Genomic DNA, 22,664 nt, shown 5'->3' with positions numbered 1-22,664 from the left:
TGCCTCTGATAACTTTTTACTGATTCCCTGCCTCAGATTCCCTGCCTCCGATTCCCTGCCTCAGATTCCCTGCCTCAGATTCCCTGCATCAGATTCCCTTCATCTGATTCCCTGCCTCTGATTCCCCGCCTCTGAATCCCCGCCTCTGATTCCCCACCTCTGTCTCTACGCCTCTATTTTGACTGCACTCTTTCCCCTCCACTCTTTCTGTGCCTCTCTTTCCCTCCCTCAATTTCAACAACTCTGTTTTATCTGTTCTGTGTACCTAATTTTCAACACACAAGTTCCAACCACTATGTTTCGCCCATCTCTTTCGCTGCCTCTATTTATGCATCTATGTTTACCCGCTTCTGTTTACCCGTCTGTTTCCCCACATCTCTTTCCCCACCTCTGATTCCATGCCTCTGATTCCCCGCCTCTGATTCCCCGCCTCTGAATCCCCGCCTCTGATACACCGCCTCCCTTTCCGCGCAACTTTCCTGGCCTACGTTTCCCCACATCTCTTTCCCCACCTCTGATTCCACGCCTCAGATTCGCCGCCTCTGATTTCCCGCCTCTGATTCCCTGCCTCTGATTCCCTGCCTCTGATTCCCCACCTCTGATTCCCCCCTCTGATTCCCCACCTCTGATTCCCAGCCTCTGATTCCCCACCTCTGATTCCCCGCCTCTGATTCCCTGCCTGTCTTTCCCTGCCTCTATTTCCGTGTCTCTTTCTCTGCATCTCGTTTCCCACATCTCATTTCCCCCTTCTGATAACCCGCATCAGATTCCCTGACACAGATTCCCTGCCTCAGATTCCCTGCCTCAGATTCCCTGCATCAGATTCCCTTCATCTGATTCCCTGCCTCTGATTCCCCGCCTCTGATTCCCCACCTCTGATTCCCTGCCTCAGATTCCCTGCCTCTGATTCCCTGCCTCTGATTCCCTGCCTCTGATTTCCTGCATCAGATTCCCCGCCTCTGATTCTCCGCCTCTGATTCCCCGCCTCTGATTCGCCGCCTCTGATTCCCCGCCTCTGATTTCCCACCTCAGATTCCCTGCCTCAGATTCCCTGCCTCAGATTCCCTGCATCAGATTCCCTTCATCTGATTCCCTGCCTCTGATTCCCCGCCTCTGATTCCCCACCTCTGATTCCCTGCCTCAGATTCCCTGCCTCTGATTCCCTGCCTCTGATTCTCTGCCTCTGATTTCCTGCATCAGATTCCCCGCCTCTGATTCTCCGCCTCTGATTCCCCGCCTCTGATTCCCCGCCGCTGATTCGCCGCCTCTGATTCCCTGCCTCTGAGTCCCCACCTCTGATTCCCCGTGTCCGATTCCGCACCCATGTTTCACCACCTCTGTTGCTCTGCTTCTGATTTGCCGGCTCAGATTCACCGGCTCTGATTCCGCACCTCTGATTCCACGCCTCTCTTTCTGTGTCTCTGATTCCCCGCCTCTGATTCCACGCCTCTGATTACCCGCCTCTGATACCCTGCCTCTCTTTCCCTGCCTCTATATCCGTGCCTCTTTCTCTGCATCTCGTTTCCCACATCTCATTTCCCCCTTCTGATAACCCGCATCAGATTCCCTGCCACAGATTCCCTGCCTCAGATTCCCTGCCTCAGATTCCCTGCATCAGATTCCCTTCATCTGATTCCCTGCCTCTGATTCCCCGCCTCTGATTCCCCACCTCTGATTCCCCTCCTCTGATTCCCCGCCTCTGATTCCCTGCCTCTGATTCCCCATATCTGATTCCCCGCCTCTGATTCCCCAACTCTGATTCCCCGCTTCTGATTCCCCAGCTCTGAATCCCCGCCTCTGATTCCCCGCGTCTGATTCCCTGCCTCTGATTCCCCGCCTCTGATTCCCCATCCGTGATTCACAACCTCTGATGCCCCACCTCTGATTCCCCATATCTGATTCCCTGCCTCTCTTTCCCCGCCTCTGATTCCCCACCTCTGTTTCCCCATATCTGATTCCCCGCCTCTGATTCCCCAACTCTAATACCCCGCCTCTGATTCCCCAGCTCTGATTCCCCGCCCCTGATTCCCCGCATCTGATTCCCCGCCTCTGATTCCCCGCCTCTAATTCCCTGCCTCTGATTCCCCGCCTCTGAATCCGCGCCTCTGATTCCCCGCCTATGTTTACCCACCTCTGTTTACCCACCTGTTTCCCCGCCTCTGATTCCCCACCTCAGATTCCCTGCCTCAGATTCCCCGCCTCTGATTCTCCGCCTCTGATTCCCCGCCTCTGATTCCCCACCTCTGATTCCCCACTTCTGATTCCCCGCCTCTGATTCCCCGCCTCTGATTCCCCGCCTCTGATTCCCCGCCTCTGATTCCCCACCTCTGATTCACTGCCTCCCTTTCCGCTCAACTTTCCTGGCCTACTTTTCCCCACATATCTTTCCCCGCCTCTGATTTCCCGCCTCTGATTCCACGCCTCTGATTCCCCGCCTATGTTTACCCGCCTCTGTTTACCCGCCTGTTTTCCCGCCTCTGATTCCCCACCACAGATTCCCTGCCTCAGATTCCCTGCCTCAGATTCCCTGCATCAGATTCCCTTCATTTGATTCCCTGCGTCTGATTCCCTGCCTCTGATTCCCTGCATCTGATTGCCCGCCTCTGATTCCCCGCCTCTGATTCCCCGCCTCTGATTCCCCACCTCTGATTCCCCACTTCTGATTCCCCGCCTCTGATTCCCCGCCTCTGATTCCCCGCCTCTGATTCACCGCCTCTGATTCCCCACCTCTGATTCCACGCCTCTGATTACCTGCCTCTGATACCCTGCCTCTCTTTCCCTGCCTCTATTTCCGTGCCTCTTTCTCTGCATCTCGTTTCCAACATCTCATTTCCCCCTTCTGATAACCCGCATCAGATTCCCTGCCTCCGATTCCCTGCCTCAGATTCCCTGCCTCAGATTCCCTGCATCAGATTCCCTTCATCTGATTCCCTGCCTCTGATTCCCCGCCTCTGATTCCCCGCCACTGATTCGCCACCTCTGTCTCTACGCCTCTATTTTGCCTGCACTCTTTCCCCTCCACTCTTTCTGTGCCTCTCTTTCCCTCCCTCAATTTCAACAACTCTGTTTGATCTGTTCTGTGTACCTAATTTTCAACACACAAGTTCCAACCACTATGTTTCGCCCCTCTCATTCGCTGCCTCTATTTATGCAGCTATGTTTACCCGCTTCTGTTTACCCGCCTGTTTCCCCACATCTCTTTCCCCACCTCTGATTCCACGCCTCTGATTCCCCGCCTCTGATTCCCCGCCTCTGATTCCCCGCCTCTGATTCACCGCCTCCCTTTCCGCGCAACTTTCCTGGCCTACGTTTCCCCACATCTCTTTCCCCACCTCTGATTCCACGCCTCAGATTTGCCGCCTCTGATTTCCCGCCTCTGATTCCCTGCCTCTGATTCCCTGCCTCTGATTCCCCACCTCTGATTCCCCCCTCTGATTCCCCGCCTCTGATTCCCAGCCTCTGATTCCCCACCTCTGATTCCCCGCCTCTGATTCCCTGCCTGTTTTTCCCTGCCTCTATTTCCGTGCCTCTTTCTCTGCATCTCGTTTCCCACATCTCATTTCCCCCTTCTGATAACCAGCATCAGATTCCCTGCCACAGATTCCCTGCCTCAGATTCCCTGCCTCAGATTCCCTGCATCAGATTCCCTTCATCTGATTCCCTGCCTCTGATTCCCCGCCTCTGATTCCCCACCTCTGATTCCCTGCCTCAGATTCCCTGCCTCTGATTCCCTGCCTCTGATTCCCTGCCTCTGATTTCCTGCATCTGATTGCCCGCCTCTGATTCTCCGCCTCTGATTCCCCGCCTCTGATTCCCCGCCTCTGATTCGCCGCCTCTGATTCCCCGCCTCTGATTTCCCACCTCTGATTCCCTGCCTCTGATAACCTGCCTCTGAATCCCTGCCTCTGATTCCCGGCCTCTGAGTCCCCACCTCTGATTCCCCGTGTCCGATTCCGCACCCATGTTTCACCACCTCTGTTGCTCTGCTTCTGATTTCCCGGCTCAGATTCACCGGCTCTGATTCCGCACATCTGATTCCACGCCTCTCTTTCTGTGTCTCTGATTCCCCGCCTCTGATTCCACGCCTCTGATTACCCGCCTCTGATACCCTGCCTCTCTTTCCCTGCCTCTATTTCCGTGCCTCTTTCTCTGCATCTCGTTTCCCACATCTCATTTCCCCCTTCTGATAACCCGCATCAGATTCCCTGCCACAGATTCCCTGCCTCAGATACCCTGCCTCAGATTCCCTGCATCAGATTCCCTTCATCTGATTCCCTGCCTCTGATTCCCCGCGGCTGATTCCCTGCCTCTGATTCCCCGCCTCTGTTTACCCGACTGTTTCCCCGCCTCTGATTCACCACCTCATATTCGCCATCTCAGGTTCCCTGCCTCTGATTCCCTGCCTCTGATTCCCTGCCTCTGATTCCCTGCATCTGATTGCCCGCCTCTGATACCCTGCCTCTGATTCCCCGCCTCTGATTCCCCGCCTCTGATTCCCAGCCTCTGATTTCCCACCTCTGATTCCCCACTTCTGATTACCCGCCTCTGATTCCCCGTCTCTGATTCCACGCCTCTGATTCCCCGCCTCTGATTCCGCGCCTCTGATTCCCCGCCTCTGATACCCCGCCTCTGATTCCCCGCCTCTGATTCCCTGCATCTGATTCCCCGCCTCAGATTCCCCGCCTCTGATTCCCCGACTCTGATTCCCCGCCTCTGATTCCCCGCCTCTGATTCCCCGCCTCTGATTCCCCGCCTATGTTTACCCGCCTCTGTTTACCCGCCTGTTTTCCCGCCTCTGATTGCCCACCTCAGATTCCCTGCCTCAGATTCCCTGCCTCAGATTCCCTGCCTCTGATTCCCTGCCTCTGATTCCCTGCATCTGATTGCCCGCCTCTGATTACCTGCCTCTGATTCCCCGCCTCTGATTCCCCACCTCTGATTCCCCACTTCTGATTCCCCGCCTCTGATTCCCCGCGTCTGATTCCCCGCCTCTGATTCACCTCCTCTGATTCCCCGCCTCTGATACCCCGCCTCTGATTCCCCACCTCTGATTGCCCCGCCTCTGATTCACTGATTCTGATTCCCCGGCTCTGATTCCCCACCTCTGATTCCCCACTTCTGATTCCCCACCTCTGATTCCCCGCCTCTGATTGCACGCCTCTGATTCCCCGCCTCTGATTCCCCGCCTCTGATTCCCCGCCTCTGGTTCCCCGCATCTGATTCCCCGCCTCTGATTCCCCGCCTCTGATTCCCTGCCTCTGATTCCCCACCTCTGATTTCGCGCCTCTGATTCCCCGCCTATGTTTACCCGCCTCTGTTTACCCACCTGTTTCCCCGCCTCTGATTCCCCACCTCAGATTCCCTGCCTCAGATTCCTTGCCTCTGATTCCCTGCCGCTGATTCCCTGCCTCTGATTCCCTGCATCTGATTGCCCGCCTCTGATTCTCCGCCTCTGATTCCCCGCCTCTGATCCCCAACCTCTGATTCCCCGCTTCTGATTCCCTGCCTCTGATTCCCCGCCTCTGATTCAGCGCCTCTGATTCCCCGCCTCTGATTCCCCACCTCTGATTCAATGCCTCCCTTTCCGCTCAACTTTCCTGGCCTACTTTTCCCCACATATCTTTCCCCGCCTCTGATTTCCCGCCTCTGATTCCACGCCTCTGAATCCCCGCCTATGTTTACCCGCCTCTGTTAAACCGCCTGTTTTCCCGCCTCTGATTCCCCACCACAGATTCCCTGCCTCAGATTCCCTGCCTCAGATTCCCTGCATCAGATTCCCTTCATTTGATTCCCTGCGTCTGGTTCCCTGCCTCTGATTCCCTGCCTCTGATTCCCTGCATCTGATTGCCCGCCTCTGATTCCCCGCCTCTGATTCCCCACCTCTGATTCCCCACTTCTGATTCCCCGCCTCTGATTCCCCGCCTCTGATTCCCCGCCTCTGATTCACCGCCTCTGATTCCCCGCCTCTGATTCCCCGCCTCTGATTCCCCACTTCTGATTGCCTGCCTCTGATTCCACGCCTCTGATTCCCCGCCTCTGATTCCACACCTCTGATTCCCCACTTCTGATTCCCCACCTCTGATTCCCCGCCTCTGATTCCACGCCTCTGATTCCCCACCTCTGATTCCCCACTTCTGATTCCCCACCTCTGATTCTCCGCCTCTGATACCCTGCATCTGATAACTTTTTACTGATTCCCTGCCTCAGATTCCCTGCCTCCGATTCCCTGCCTCAGATTCCCTGCCTCAGTTTCCCTGCATTAGATTCCCTTCATCTGATTCCCTGCCTCTGATTCCCCGCCTCTGATTCCCCGCATCTGATTCCCCACCTCTGTCTCTACGCCTCTATTTTGCCTGCACTCTTTCCCCTCCACTCTTTCCGTGCCTCTCTTTCCCTCCCTCAATTTCAACAACTCTGTTTGATCTGTTCTGTGTAACTAATTTTCAACACAAAAGTTCCAACCACTATGTTTCGCCCATTTCTTTCGCTGCATCTATTGATGCAGCTATGTTTACCCGCTTCTGTTTACCCGCCTGTTTCCCCACATCTCTTTCCCCACCTCTGATTCCACGCCTCTGATTCCCCGCCTCTGATTCCCCGCCTCTGATTCCCCGCCTCTGATTCACAGCCTCCCTTTCCGAGCAACTTTCCTGGCCTACGTTTCCCCACATCTCTTTCCCCACCTCTGATTCCACGCCTCAGATTCGCCGCCTCTGATTTCCTGCCTCTGATTCCCTGCCTCTGATTCCCCGTCTCTGATTCCCCACCTCTGATTCCCCCCTCTGATTTCCCGCCTCTGATTCCCCGCCTCTGATTCCACGCCTCTGATTACCCGCCTCTGATACCCTGCCTCTCTTTCCCTGCCTCTATTTCCGTGCCTCTTTCTCTGCATCTCGTTTCCCACATCTCATTTCCCCCTTCTGATAACCCGCATCAGATTCCCTGCCACAGATTCCCTGCCTCAGATTCCCTGCCTCAGATTCCCTGCATCAGATTCCCTTCATCTGATTCCCTGCCTCTGATTCCCCGCCTCTGATTCCCTGCATCTGATTCCCAGCCTCTGTTTACCCGCCTGTTTCCCCGCCTCTGATTCACCACCTCATATTCGCCACCTCAGGTTCCCTGCCTCTGATTCCCTGCCTCTGATTCCCTGCATCTGATTGCCCGCCTCTGATACCCTGCCTCTGATTCCCCGCCTCTGATTCCCCGCCTCTGATTCCCCGCCTCTGATTTCCCACCTCTGATTCCCCACTTCTGATTCCCCGCCTCTGATTCCCCGTCTGTGATTCCACGCCTCTGATTCCCCGCCTCTGATTCCGCGCCTCTGATTCCCCGCCTCTAATACCCCGCCTCTGATTCCCCGCCTCTGATTCCCTGCATCTGATTCCCCTCCTCAGATTCCCCGCCTCTGATTCCCCGACTCTGATTCCCCGCCTCTGATTCCCCGACTCTGATTCCCCGCCTCTGATTCCCCGCCTCTGATTCCCCGCCTATGTTTACCCGCCTCTGTTTACCCGCCTGTTTTCCCGCCTCTGATTGCCCACCTCAGATTCCCTGCCTCAGATTCCCTGCCTCAGATTCCCTGCCTCTGATTCCCTGCCTCTGATTCCCGGCATCTGATTGCCCGCCTCTGATTACCTGCCTCTGATTCCCCGCCTCTGATTCCCCACCTCTGATTCCCCACTTCTGATTCCCCGCCTCTGATTCCCCGCGTCTGATTCCCCGCCTCTGATTCACCGCCTCTGATTCCCCGCCTCTGATTCCCCGCCTCTGATTCCCCACCTCTGATTGCCCCGCCTCTGATTCGCTGATTCTGATTCCCCGCCTCTGATTCCCCACCTCTGATTCCCCACTTCTGATTCCCCGCCTCTGATTCCCCGCCTCTGATTCCACGCCTCTGATTCCCCTCCTCTGATACCCCGCCTATGATTCCCCACCTCTGATTCCCCGCATCTGATTCCCCGCCTCTGATTCCCCGCCTCTGATTCCCTTCCTCTAATTCCCCGCCTCTGATTCCGCGCCTCTGATTCCCCGCCTATGTTTACCCACCTCTGTTTACCCACCTGTTTCCCCGCCTCTGATTCCCCACCTCAGATTCCCTGCCTCAGATTCCCCGCCTCTGATTCTCCGCCTCTGATTCCCCGCCTCTGATTCCCCACCTCTGATTCCCCACTTCTGATTCCCCGCCTCTGATTCCCCGCCTCTGATTCCCCGACTCTGTTTCCCCGCCTCTGATTCCCCACCTCTGATTCACTGCCTCCCTTTCCGCTCAACTTTCCGGCCTACTTTTCCCCACATATCTTTCCCCGCCTCTGATTTCCCGCCTCTGATTCCACGCCTCTGATTCCCCGCCTATGTTTACCCGCCTCTGTTTACCCGCCTATTTTCCCGCCTCTGATTCCCCACCACAGATTCCCTGCCTCAGATTCCCTGCCTCAGATTCCCTGCCTCAGATTCCCTGCATCAGATTCCCTTCATTTGATTCCCTGCGTCTGATTCCCTGCCTCTGATTCCCTGCATCTGATTGCCTGCCTCTGATTCCCCGCCTCTGATTCCCCGCCTCTGATTCCCCACCTCTGATTCCCCCCTTCTGATTCCACGCCTCTGATTCCCCGCCTCTGATTCCCCGCCTGTGATTCACCGCCTCTGATTCCCCGCCTCTGATTCCCCGCCTCTGATTCCCCACTTCTGATTGCCCGCCTCTGATTCCACGCCTCTGATTCCCCGCCTCTGATTCCCCACCTCTGATTCCCCACTTCTGATTCCCCACCTCTGATTCCCCGTCTCTGATTCCACGCCTCTGATTCACCACCTCTGATTCCACACTTCTGATTCCCCACCTCTGATTCTCCGCCTCTGATACCCTGCCTCTGATAACTTTTTACTGATTCCCTGCCTCAGATTCCCTGCCTCCGATTCCCTGCCTCAGATTCCCTGCCTCAGATTCCCTGCATCAGATTCCCTTCATCTGATTCCCTGCCTCTGATTCCCCGCCTCTGATTCCCCGCCTCTGATTCCCCACCTCTGTCTCTACGCCTCTATTTTGCCTGCACTCTTTCTGTGCCTCTCTTTCGCTCCCTCAATTTCAACAACTCTGTTTGATCTGTTCTGTGTACCTAATTTTCAACACACAAGTTCCAACCACTATGTTTCGCCCATCTCTTTCGCTGCCTCTATTTATGCAGCTATGTTTACCCGCTTCTGTTTACCCGCCTGTTTCCCCACATCTCTTTCCCCACCTCTGATTCCACTCCTCTGATTCCCCGCCTCTGATTCCCCGCCTCTGATTCCCCACCTCTGATTCACCGCCTCCCTTTCCGCGCAACTTTTCTGGCCTACGTTTCCCCACATCTCTTTCCCCACCTCTGATTCCACGCCTCAGATTTGCCGCCTCTGATTTCCTGCCTCTGATTCCCTGCCTCTGATTCCCTGCCTCTGATTCCCCACCTCTGATTCCCCCCTCTGATTCCCCGCCTCTGATTCCCAGCCTCTGATTCCCCACCTCTGATTCCCCGCCTCTGATTCCCTGCCTCTCTTTCCCTACCTCTATTTCCGTGCCTCTTTCTCTGCATCTCGTTTCCCACATCTCATTTCCCCCTTCTGATAACCCGCATCAGATTCCCTGCCACAGATTCCCTGCCTCAGATTCCCTGCCTCAGATTCCCTGCATCAGATTCCCTTCATCTGATTCCCTGCCTCTGATTCCACGCCTCTGATTCCCCACCTCTGATTCCCCGCCTCTGTTTACCCGCCTGATTCCCCGCCTCTGATTCACCACCTCATATTCGCCACCTCAGGTTCCCTGCCTCTGATTCCCTGCCTCTGATTCCCTGCCTCTGATTCCCTGCATATGATTGCCCGCCTCTGATACCCTGCCTCTGATTCCCCGCCTCTGATTCCCCGCCTCTGATTCCCCGCGTCTGATTTCCCACCTCTGATTCCCCACTTCTGATTCCCCGCCTCTGATTCCCCGTCTCTGATTCCACGCCTCTGATTCCCCGCCTCTGATTCAGCGCCTCTGATTCCCCGCCTCTGATACCCCGCCTCTGATTCCCCGCCTCTGATTCCCTGCATCTGATTCCCCGCCTCAGATTCCCCGCCTCTGATTCCCCGACTCTGATTCCCTGCATCTGATTCCCCGCCTCAGATTCCCCGCCTCTGATTCCCCGACTCTGATTCCCCGCCTCTGATTCCCCGCCTCTGATTCCCTGCCTCTGATTCCCTGCCTCTGATTCCCTGCATATGATTGCCCGCCTCTGATACCCTGCCTCTGATTCCCCGCCTCTGATTCCCCGCCTCTGATTCCCCGCGTCTGATTTCCCACCTCTGATTCCCCACTTCTGATTCCCCGCCTCTGATTCCCCGTCTCTGATTCCACGCCTCTGATTCCCCGCCTCTGATTCAGCGCCTCTGATTCCACGCCTCTGATACCCCGCCTCTGATTCCCCGCCTCTGATTCCCTGCATCTGATTCCCCACCTCAGATTCCCCGCCTCTGATTCCCCGACTCTGATTCCCCGCCTCTGATTCCCCGCCTCTGATTCCCTGCCTCTGATTCCCCGCCTATGATTCCCCGCCTATGTTTACCCGCCTGTTTTCCCGCCTCTGATTGCCCACCTCAGATTCCCTGCCTCAGATTCCCTGCCTCAGATTCCCTGCCTCTGATTCCCTGCCTCTGATTCCCTGCATCTGATTGCCCGCCTCCGATTACCTGCCTCTGATTCCCCGCCTCTGATTCCCCACCTCTGATTCCCCACTTCTGATTCCCCGCCTCTGATTCCCCGCGTCTGATTCCCCGCCTCTGATTCACCGCCTCTGATTCCCCGCCTCTGATTCCCCGCCTCTGATTCCCCACCTCTGATTGCCCCGCCTCTGATTCGCTGATTCTGATTCCCCGCCTCAGATTCCCCACCTCTGATTCCCCACTTCTGATTCCCCGCCTCTGATTCCCCGCCTCTGATTCCCCGCCTCTGATTCCCCGCCTCTGATTCCCCACCTCTGATTCAGTGCCTCCCTTTCCGCTCAACTTTCCTGGCCTTCTTTTCCCCACATATCTTTCCCCGCCTCTGATTTCCCGCCTCTGATTCCACGCCTCTGATTCCCCGCCTATGTTTACCCGCCTCTGTTTACCCGCCTGTTTTCCCTCCTCTGAATCCCCACCACAGATTCCCTGCCTCAGATTCCCTGCCTCAGATTCCCTGCATCAGATTCCCTTCATTTGATTCCCTGCGTCTGATTCCCTGCCTCTGATTCCCTGCATCTGATTGCCCGCCTCTGATTCCCCGCCTCTGATTCCCCGCCTCTGATTCCCCACGTCTGATTCCCCACTTCTGATTCCCCGCCTCTGATTCCCCGCCTCTGATTCCCCACCTCTGATTCACCGCCTCTGATTCCCCGCCTCTGATTCCCCGCCTCTGATTCCCCACTTCTGATTGCCCGCCTCTGATTCCACGCCTCTGATTCCCCGCCTCTGATTCCCCACCTCTGATTCCCCACTTCTGATTCCCCACCTCTGATTCCCCGCCTCTGATTCCACGCCTCTGATTCCCCACCTCTGATTCCCCACTTCTGAATCCCCACCTCTGATTCTCCGCCTCTGATACCCTGCCTCTGATAACTTTTTACTGATTCCCTGCCTCAGATTCCCTGCCTCCGATTCCCTGCCTCAGATTCCCTGCCTCAGATTCCCTGCATCAGATTCCCTTCATCTGATTCCCTGCCTCTGATTCCCCGCCTCTGAATCCCCGCCTCTGATTCCCCACCTCTGTCTCTACGCCTCTATTTTCACTGCACTCTTTCCCCTCCACTCTTTCTGTGCCTCTCTTTCCCTCCCTCAATTTCAACAACTCTGTTTGATCTGTTCTGTGTACCTAATTTTCAACACACAAGTTCCAACCACTATGTTTCGCCCATCTCTTTCGCTGCCTCTATTTATGCAGCTATGTTTACCCGCTTCTGTTTACCCGCCTGTTTCCCCACATCTCTTTCCCCACCTCTGATTCCACGCCTCTGATTCCCCACCTCTGATTCCCCGCCTCTGAATCCCCGCCTCTGATACACCGCCTCCCTTTCCGCGCAACTTTCCTGGCCTACGTTTCCCCACATCTCTTTCCCCACCTCTGATTCCACGCCTCAGATTCGCCGCCTCTGATTTCCCGCCTCTGATTCCCTGCCTCTGATTCCCTGCCTCTGATTCCCCACCTCTGATTCCCCCCTCTGATTCCCCGCCTCTGATTCCCAGCCTCTGATTCCCCACCTCTGATTCCCCGGCTCTGATTCCCTGCCTGTCTTTCCCTGCCTCTATTTCCGTGTCTCTTTCTCTGCATCTCGTTTCCCACATCTCATTTCCCCCTTCTGATAACCCGCATCAGATTCCCTGACACAGATTCCCTGCCTCAGATTCCCTGCCTCAGATTCCCTGCATCAGATTCCCTTCATCTGATTCCCTGCCTCTGATTCCCCGCCTCTGATTCCCCGGCTCTGATTCCCTGCCTGTCTTTCCCTGCCTCTATTTCCGTGTCTCTTTCTCTGCATCTCGTTTCCCACATCTCATTTCCCCCTTCTGATAACCCGCATCAGATTCCCTGACACAGATTCCCTGCCTCAGATTCCCTGCCTCAGATTCCCTGCATCAGATTCCCCGCCTCTGATTCTCTGCCTCTGAATCCCCGCCTCTGATTCCCCACATCTGATTCCCCACTTCTGATTCCCCGCCTCTGATTCCCCGCCTCTGATTCCCCGCCTCTGATTCCCCGCCTCTGATTCCCCACCTCTGATTCAGTGCCTCCCTTTCCGCTCAACTTTCCTGGCCTTCTTTTCCCCACATATCTTTCCCCGCCTCTGATTTCCCGCCTCTGATTCCACGCCTCTGATTCCCCGCCTATGTTTACCCGCCTCTGTTTACCCGCCTGTTTTCCCTCCTCTGATTCCCCACCACAGATTCCCTGCCTCAGATTCCCTGCCTCAGATTCCCTGCTTCAGATTCCCTTCATTTGATTCCCTGCGACTGATTCCCTGCCTCTGATTCCCTGCATCTGATTGCCCACCTCTGATTCCCCGCCTCTGATTCCCCACCTCTGATTCCCCACGTCTGATTCCCCACTTCTGATTCCCCGCCTCTGATTCCCCGCCTCTGATTCCCCACCTCTGATTCACCGCCTCTGATTTCCCGCCTCTGATTCCCCGCCTCTGATTCCCCACTTCTGATTGCCCGCCTCTGATTCCACGCCTCTGATTCCCCGCCTCTGATTCCCCACCTCTGATTCCCCACTTCTGATTCCCCACCTCTGATTCCCCGCCTCTGATTCCACGCCTCTGATTCCCCACCTCTGATTCCCCACTTCTGGATCCCCACCTCTGATTCTCCGCCTCTGATACCCTGCCTCTGATAACTTTTTACTGATTCCCTGCCTCAGATTCCCTGCCTCCGATTCCCTGCCTCAGATTCCCTGCCTCAGATTCCCTGCATCAGATTCCCTTCATCTGATTCCCTGCCTCTGATTCCCCGCCTCTGAATCCCCGCCTCTGATTCCCCACCTCTGTCTCTACGCCTCTATTTTGACTGCACTCTTTCCCCTCCACTCTTTCTGTGCCTCTCTTTCCCTCCCTCAATTTCAACAACTCTGTTTTATCTGTTCTGTGTACCTAATTTTCAACACACAAGTTCCAACCACTATGTTTCGCCCATCTCTTTCGCTGCCTCTATTTATGCATCTATGTTTACCCGCTTCTGTTTACCCGTCTGTTTCCCCACATCTCTTTCCCCACCTCTGATTCCACGCCTCTGATTCCCCGCCTCTGATTCCCCGCCTCTGAATCCCCGCCTCTGATACACCGCCTCCCTTTCCGCGCAACTTTCCTGGCCTACGTTTCCCCACATCTCTTTCCCCACCTCTGATTCCACGCCTCAGATTCGCCGCCTCTGATTTCCCGCCTCTGATTCCCTGCCTCTGATTCCCTGCCTCTGATTCCCCACCTCTGATTCCCCCCTCTGATTCCCCGCCTCTGATTCCCAGCCTCTGATTCCCCACCTCTGATTCCCCGCCTCTGATTCCCTGCCTGTCTTTCCCTGCCTCTATTTCCGTGTCTCTTTCTCTGCATCTCGTTTCCCACATCTCATTTCCCCCTTCTGATAACCCGCATCAGATTCCCTGACACAGATTCCCTGCCTCAGATTCCCTGCCTCAGATTCCCTGCATCAGATTCCCTTCATCTGATTCCCTGCCTCTGATTCCCCGCCTCTGATTCCCCACCTCTGATTCCCTGCCTCAGATTCCCTGCCTCTGATTCCCTGCCTCTGATTCCCTGCCTCTGATTTCCTGCATCAGATTCCCCGCCTCTGATTCTCCGCCTCTGATTCCCCGCCTCTGATTCGCCGCCTCTGATTCCCCGCCTCTGATTTCCCACCTCAGATTCCCTGCCTCAGATTCCCTGCCTCAGATTCCCTGCATCAGATTCCCTTCATCTGATTCCCTGCCTCTGATTCCCCGCCTCTGATTCCCCACCTCTGATTCCCTGCCTCAGATTCCCTGCCTCTGATTCCCTGCCTCTGATTCCCTGCCTCTGATTTCCTGCATCAGATTCCCCGCCTCTGATTCTCCGCCTCTGATTCCCCGCCTCTGATTCCCCGCCTCTGATTCGCCGCCTCTGATTCCCTGCCTCTGAGTCCCCACCTCTGATTCCCCGTGTCCGATTCCGCACCCATGTTTCACCACCTCTGTTGCTCTGCTTCTGATTTCCCGGCTCAGATTCACCGGCTCTGATTCCGCACCTCTGATTCCACGCCTCTCTTTCTGTGTCTCTGATTCCCCGCCTCTGATTCCACGCCTCTGATTACCCGCCTCTGATACCCTGCCTCTCTTTCCCTGCCTCTATATCCGTGCCTCTTTCTCTGCATCTCGTTTCCCACATCTCATTTCCCCCTTCTGATAACCCGCATCAGATTCCCTGCCACAGATTCCCTGCCTCAGATTCCCTGCCTCAGATTCCCTGCATCAGATTCCCTTCATCTGATTCCCTGCCTCTGATTCCCCGCCTCTGATTCCCCACCTCTGATTCCCCTCCTCTGATTCCCCGCCTCTGATTCCCTGCCTCTGATTCCCCATATCTGATTCCCCGCCTCTGATTCCCCAACTCTGATTCCCCGCTTCTGATTCCCCAGCTCTGAATCCCCGCCTCTGATTCCCCGCGTCTGATTCCCTGCCTCTGATTCCCCGCCTCTGATTCCCCATCCGTGATTCACAACCTCTGATGCCCCACCTCTGATTCCCCATATCTGATTCCCTGCCTCTCTTTCCCCGCCTCTGATTCCCCAGCTCTGATTCCCCGCCCCTGATTCCCCGCATCTGATTCCCCGCCTCTGATTCCCCGCCTCTAATTCCCTGCCTCTGATTCCCCGCCTCTGAATCCGCGCCTCTGATTCCCCGCCTATGTTTACCCACCTCTGTTTACCCACCTGTTTCCCCGCCTCTGATTCCCCACCTCAGATTCCCTGCCTCAGATTCCCCGCCTCTGATTCTCCGCCTCTGATTCCCCGCCTCTGATTCCCCACCTCTGATTCCCCACTTCTGATTCCCCGCCTCTGATTCCCCGCCTCTGATTCCCCGCCTCTGATTCCCCGCCTCTTATTCCCCACCTCTGATTCACTGCCTCCCTTTCCGCTCAACTTTCCTGGCCTACTTTTCCCCACATATCTTTCCCCGCCTCTGATTTCCCGCCTCTGATTCCACGCCTCTGATTCCCCGCCTATGTTTACCCGCCTCTGTTTACTTGCCTGTTTTCCCGCCTCTGATTCCCCACCACAGATTCCCTGCCTCAGATTCCCTGCCTCAGATTCCCTGCATCAGATTCCCTTCATTTGATTCCCTGCGTCTGATTCCCTGCCTCTGATTCCCTGCATCTGATTGCACGCCTCTGATTCCCCGCCTCTGATTCCCCGCCTCTGATTCCCCACCTCTGATTCCCCACTTCTGATTCCCCGCCTCTGATTCCCCGCCTCTGATTCCCCGCCTCTGATTCACCGCATCTGATTCCCCACCTCTGATTCCACGCCTCTGATTACCTGCCTCTGATACCCTGCCTCTCTTTCCCAGCCTCTATTTCCGTGCCTCTTTCTCTGCATCTCGTTTCCAACATCTCATTTCCCCCTTCTGATAACCCGCATCAGATTCCCTGCCTCCGATTCCCTGCCTCAGATTCCCTGCCTCAGATTCCCTGCATCAGATTCCCTTCATCTGATTCCCTGCCTCTGATTCCCCGCCTCTGATTCCCCGCCACTGATTCGCCACCTCTGTCTCTACGCCTCTATTTTGCCTGCACTCTTTCCCCTCCACTCTTTCTGTGCCTCTCTTTCCCTCCCTCAATTTCAACAACTCTGTTTGATCTGTTCTGTGTACCTAATTTTCAACACACAAGTTCCAACCACTATGTTTCGCCCATCTCTTTCGCTGCCTCTATTTATGCAGCTATGTTTACCCGCTTCTGTTTACCCGCCTGTTTCCCCACATCTCTTTCCCCACCTCTGATTCCACGCCTCTGATTCCCCGCCTCTGATTCCCCGCCTCTGATTCCCCGCCTCTGATTCACTGCCTCCCTTTCCGCGCAACTTTCCTGGCCTACGTTTCCCCACATCTCTTTCCCCACCTCTGATTCCACGCCTCAGATTTGCCGCCTCTGATTTCCCGCCTCTGATTCCCTGCCTCTGATTCCCTGCCTCTGATTCCCCACCTCTGATTCCCCCCCTCTGATTCCCCGCCTCTGATTCCCAGCCTCTGATTCCCCACCTCTGATTCCCCGCCTCTGATTCCCTGCCTGTCTTTCCCTGCCTCTATTTCCGTGCCTCTTTCTCTGCATCTCGTTTCCCACATCTCATTTCCCCCTTCTGATAACCAGCATCAGATTCCCTGCCACAGATTCCCTGCCTCAGATTCCCTGCCTCAGATTCCCTGCATCAGATTCCCTTCATCTGATTCCCTGCCTCTGATTCCCCGCCTCTGATTCCCCACCTCTGATTCCCTGCCTCAGATTCCCTGCCTCTGATTCCCTGCCTCTGATTCCCTGCCTCTGATTTCCTGCATCTGATTGCCCGCCTCTGATTCTCCGCCTCTGATTCCCCGCCTCTGATTCCCCGCCTCTGATTCGCCGCCTCTGATTCCCCGCCTCTGATTTCCCACCTCTGATTCCCTGCCTCTGATAACCTGCCTCTGAATCCCTGCCTCTGATTCCCGGCCTCTGAGTCCCCACCTCTGATTCCCCGTGTCCGATTCCGCACCCATGTTTCACCACCTCTGTTGCTCTGCTTCTGATTTCCCGGCTCAGATTCACCGGCTCTGATTCCGCACATCTGATTCCACGCCTCTCTTTCTGTGTCTCTGATTCCCCGCCTCTGATTCCACGCCTCTGATTACCCGCCTCTGATACCCTGCCTCTCTTTCCCTGCCTCTATTTCCGTGCCTCTTTCTCTGCATCTCGTTTCCCACATCTCATTTCCCCCTTCTGATAACCCGCATCAGATTCCCTGCCACAGATTCCTTGCCTCAGATACCCTGCCTCAGATTCCCTGCATCAGATTCCCTTCATCTGATTCCCTGCCTCTGATTCCCCGCGGCTGATTCCCTGCCTCTGATTCCCCGCCTCTGTTTACCCGACTGTTTCCCCGCCTCTGATTCACCACCTCATATTCGCCATCTCAGGTTCCCTGCCTCTGATTCCCTGCCTCTGATTCCCTGCCTCTGATTCCCTGCATCTGATTGCCCGCCTCTGATACCCTGCCTCTGATTCCCCGCCTCTGATTCCCCGCCTCTGATTCCCAGCCTCTGATTTCCCACCTCTGATTCCCCACTTCTGATTACCCGCCTCTGATTCCCCGTCTCTGATTCCACGCCTCTGATTCCCCGCCTCTGATTCCGCGCCTCTGATTCCCCGCCTCTGATACCCCGCCTCTGATTCCCCGCCTCTGATTCCCTGCATCTGATTCCCCGCCTCAGATTCCCCGCCTCTGATTCCCCGACTCTGATTCCCCGCCTCTGATTCCCCGCCTCTGATTCCCCGCCTCTGATTCCCCGCCTATGTTTACCCGCCTCTGTTTACCCGCCTGTTTTCCCGCCTCTGATTGCCCACCTCAGATTCCCTGCCTCAGATTCCCTGCCTCAGATTCCCTGCCTCTGATTCCCTGCCTCTGATTCCCTGCATCTGATTGCCCGCCTCTGATTACCTGCCTCTGATTCCCCGCCTCTGATTCCCCACCTCTGATTCCCCACTTCTGATTCCCCGCCTCTGATTCCCCGCGTCTGATTCCCCGCCTCTGATTCACCTCCTCTGATTCCCCGCCTCTGATTCCCCGCCTCTGATTCCCCACCTCTGATTGCCCCGCCTCTGATTCACTGATTCTGATTCCCCGGCTCTGATTCCCCACCTCTGATTCCCCACTTCTGATTCCCCACCTCTGATTCCCCGCCTCTGATTGCACGCCTCTGATTCCCCGCCTCTGATTCCCCGCCTCTGATTCCCCGCCTCTGATTCCCCTCCTCTGATACCCCGCCTCTGATTCCCCACCTCTGGTTCCCCGCATCTGATTCCCCGCCTCTGATTCCCCGCCTCTGATTCCCTGCCTCTGATTCCCCACCTCTGATTTCGCGCCTCTGATTCCCCGCCTATGTTTACCCGCCTCTGTTTACCCACCTGTTTCCCCGCCTCTGATTCCCCACCTCAGATTCCCTGCCTCAGATTCCTTGCCTCTGATTCCCTGCCGCTGATTCCCTGCCTCTGATTCCCTGCATCTGATTGCCCGCCTCTGATTCTCCGCCTCTGATTCCCCGCCTCTGATCCCCAACCTCTGATTCCCCGCTTCTGATTCCCTGCCTCTGATTCCCCGCCTCTGATTCAGCGCCTCTGATTCCCCGCCTCTGATTCCCCACCTCTGATTCAATGCCTCCCTTTCCGCTCAACTTTCCTGGCCTACTTTTCCCCACATATCTTTCCCCGCCTCTGATTTCCCGCCTCTGATTCCACGCCTCTGAATCCCCGCCTATGTTTACCCGCCTCTGTTTAACCGCCTGTTTTCCCGCCTCTGATTCCCCACCACAGATTCCCTGCCTCAGATTCCCTGCCTCAGATTCCCTGCATCAGATTCCCTTCATTTGATTCCCTGCGTCTGGTTCCCTGCCTCTGATTCCCTGCCTCTGATTCCCTGCATCTGATTGCCCGCCTCTGATTCCCCGCCTCTGATTCCCCACCTCTGATTCCCCACTTCTGATTCCCCGCCTCTGATTCCCCGCCTCTGATTCCCCGCCTCTGATTCACCGCCTCTGATTCCCCGCCTCTGATTCCCCGCCTCTGATTCCCCACTTCTGATTGCCTGCCTCTGATTCCACGCCTCTGATTCCCCGCCTCTGATTCCACACCTCTGATTCCCCACTTCTGATTCCCCACCTCTGATTCCCCGCCTCTGATTCCACACCTCTGATTCCCCACCTCTGATTCCCCACTTCTGATTCCCCACCTCTGATTCTCCGCCTCTGATACCCTGCCTCTGATAACTTTTTACTGATTCCCTGCCTCAGATTCCCTGCCTCCGATTCCCTGCCTCAGATTCCCTGCCTCAGTTTCCCTGCATTAGATTCCCTTCATCTGATTCCCTGCCTCTGATTCCCCGCCTCTGATTCCCCGCATCTGATTCCCCACCTCTGTCTCTACGCCTCTATTTTGCCTGCACTCTTTCCCCTCCACTCTTTCCGTGCCTCTCTTTCCCTCCCTCAATTTCAACAACTCTGTTTGATCTGTTCTGTGTAACTAATTTTCAACACAAAAGTTCCAACCACTATGTTTCGCCCATCTCTTTCGCTGCATCTATTGATGCAGCTATGTTTACCCGCTTCTGTTTACCCGCCTGTTTCCCCACATCTCTTTCCCCACCTCTGATTCCACGCCTCTGATTCCCCGCCTCTGATTCCCCGCCTCTGATTCCCCGCCTCTGATTCACAGCCTCCCTTTCCGAGCAACTTTCCTGGCCTACGTTTCCCCACATCTCTTTCCCCACCTCTGATTCCACGCCTCAGATTCGCCGCCTCTGATTTCCTGCCTCTGATTCCCTGCCTCTGATTCCCCGTCTCTGATTCCCCACCTCTGATTCCCCCCTCTGATTTCCCGCCTCTGATTCCCCGCCTCTGATTCCACGCCTCTGATTACCCGCCTCTGATACCCTGCCTCTCTTTCCCTGCCTCTATTTCCGTGCCTCTTTCTCTGCATCTCGTTTCCCACATCTCATTTCCCCCTTCTGATAACCCGCATCAGATTCCCTGCCACAGATTCCCTGCCTCAGATTCCCTGCCTCAGATTCCCTGCATCAGATTCCCTTCATCTGATTCCCTGCCTCTGATTCCCCGCCTCTGATTCCCTGCATCTGATTCCCAGCCTCTGTTTACCCGCCTGTTTCCCCGCCTCTGATTCACCACCTCATATTCGCCACCTCAGGTTCCCTGCCTCTGATTCCCTGCCTCTGATTCCCTGCATCTGATTGCCCGCCTCTGATACCCTGCCTCTGATTCCCCGCCTCTGATTCCCCGCCTCTGATTCCCCGCCTCTGATTTCCCACCTCTGATTCCCCACTTCTGATTCCCCGCCTCTGATTCCCCGTCTGTGATTCCACGCCTCTGATTCCCCGCCTCTGATTCCGCGCCTCTGATTCCCCGCCTCTAATACCCCGCCTCTGATTCCCCGCCTCTGATTCCCTGCATCTGATTCCCCGCCTCAGATTCCCCGCCTCTGATTCCCCGACTCTGATTCCCCGCCTCTGATTCCCCGACTCTGATTCCCCGCCTCTGATTCCCCGCCTCTGATTCCCCGCCTATGTTTACCCGCCTCTGTTTACCCGCCTGTTTTCCCGCCTCTGATTGCCCACCTCAGATTCCCTGCCTCAGATTCCCTGCCTCAGATTCCCTGCCTCTGATTCCCTGCCTCTGATTCCCGGCATCTGATTGCCCGCCTCTGATTCCCTGCATCTGATTCCCAGCCTCTGTTTACCCGCCTGTTTCCCCGCCTCTGATTCACCACCTCATATTCGCCACCTCAGGTTCCCTGCCTCTGATTCCCTGCCTCTGATTCCCTGCATCTGATTGCCCGCCTCTGATACCCTGCCTCTGATTCCCCGCCTCTGATTCCCCGCCTCTGATTCCCCGCCTCTGATTTCCCACCTCTGATTCCCCACTTCTGATTCCCCGCCTCTGATTCCCCGTCTGTGATTCCACGCCTCTGATTCCCCGCCTCTGATTCCGCGCCTCTGATTCCCCGCCTCTAATACCCCGCCTCTGATTCCCCGCCTCTGATTCCCTGCATCTGATTCCCCGCCTCAGATTCCCCGCCTCTGATTCCCCGACTCTGATTCCCCGCCTCTGATTCCCCGACTCTGATTCCCCGCCTCTGATTCCCCGCCTCTGATTCCCCGCCTATGTTTACCCGCCTCTGTTTACCCACCTGTTTTCCCGCCTCTGATTGCCCACCTCAGATTCCCTGCCTCAGATTCCCTGCCTCAGATTCCCTGCCTCTGATTCCCTGCCTCTGATTCCCGGCATCTGATTGCCCGCCTCTGATTACCTGCCTCTGATTCCCCGCCTCTGATTCCCCACCTCTGATTCCCCACTTCTGATTCCCCGCCTCTGATTCCCCGCGTCTGATTCCCCGCCTCTGATTCACCGCCTCTGATTCCCCGCCTCTGATTCCCCGCCTCTGATTCCCCACCTCTGATTGCCCCGCCTCTGATTCGCTGATTCTGATTCCCCGCCTCTGATTCCCCACCTCTGATTCCCCACTTCTGATTCCCCGCCTCTGATTCCCCGCATCTGATTCCACGCCTCTGATTCCCCTCCTCTGATACCCCGCCTATGATTCCCCACCTCTGATTCCCCGCATCTGATTCCCCGCCTCTGATTCCCCGCCTCTGATTCCCTTCCTCTGATTCCCCGCCTCTGATTCCGCGCCTCTGATTCCCCGCCTATGTTTACCCACCTCTGTTTACCCACCTGTTTCCCCGCCTCTGATTCCCCACCTCAGATTCCCTGCCTCAGATTCCCCGCCTCTGATTCTCCGCCTCTGATTCCCCGCCTCTGATTCCCCACCTCTGATTCCCCACTTCTGATTCCCCGCCTCTGATTCCCCGCCTCTGATTCCCCGCCTCTGTTTCCCCGCCTCTGATTCCCCACCTCTGATTCACTGCCTCCCTTTCCGCTCAACTTTCCGGCCTACTTTTCCCCACATATCTTTCCCCGCCTCTGATTTCCCGCCTCTGATTCCACGCCTCTGATTCCCCGCCTATGTTTACCCGCCTCTGTTTACCCGCCTATTTTCCCGCCTCTGATTCCCCACCACAGATTCCCTGCCTCAGATTCCCTGCCTCAGATTCCCTGCCTCAGATTCCCTGCATCAGATTCCCTTCATTTGATTCCCTGCGTCTGATTCCCTGCCTCTGATTCCCTGCATCTGATTGCCTGCCTCTGATTCCCCGCCTCTGATTCCCCGCCTCTGATTCCCCACCTCTGATTCCCCCCTTCTGATTCCACGCCTCTGATTCCCCGCCTCTGATTCCCCGCCTGTGATTCACCGCCTCTGATTCCCCGCCTCTGATTCCCCGCCTCTGATTCCCCACTTCTGATTGCCCGCCTCTGATTCCACGCC

This window comes from Narcine bancroftii, chromosome 6 (genome assembly GCF_036971445.1).
Source record: "Narcine bancroftii isolate sNarBan1 chromosome 6, sNarBan1.hap1, whole genome shotgun sequence".
Classification (NCBI taxonomy): Eukaryota; Metazoa; Chordata; class Chondrichthyes; order Torpediniformes; family Narcinidae; genus Narcine; species Narcine bancroftii.
Note: the sequence above shows the minus strand (reverse complement) of the source record.